The following is a 202-nucleotide window of genomic DNA, read 5'->3' on the forward strand; positions in this document are numbered from 1 at the left end:
CTGATTTTTCTTCCTAAAATTTTATGGAACAGGGTACACAGGTGACGATGACTAAGCACTTATGGAATCAAATAATATACTAAATGGCAGGTTTATATTCTTTTAAAAATAGACCTCATCTAGTTACTTCATTCCTCATTAAAATGAAAAACAAAAAAATATATCACTAATTACTACTATTGTTATTCATATTGTTATTACT

At 26.7% G+C, this 202-nt stretch overlaps 1 protein-coding gene across 1 annotated transcript in view; it reads right to left on the bottom strand.

Moving 5' to 3' along the window:
- LOC119581922 (eukaryotic translation initiation factor 2A-like) overlaps positions 1–202 on the bottom strand; it is an 11,853-nt gene that overhangs the window by 1,836 nt on the left and 9,815 nt on the right. The gene's annotated exons all lie outside the window — the stretch shown is intronic.

This window comes from Penaeus monodon, chromosome 15, assembly GCF_015228065.2.
Source record: "Penaeus monodon isolate SGIC_2016 chromosome 15, NSTDA_Pmon_1, whole genome shotgun sequence".
NCBI lineage: Eukaryota > Metazoa > Arthropoda > Malacostraca > Decapoda > Penaeidae > Penaeus > Penaeus monodon.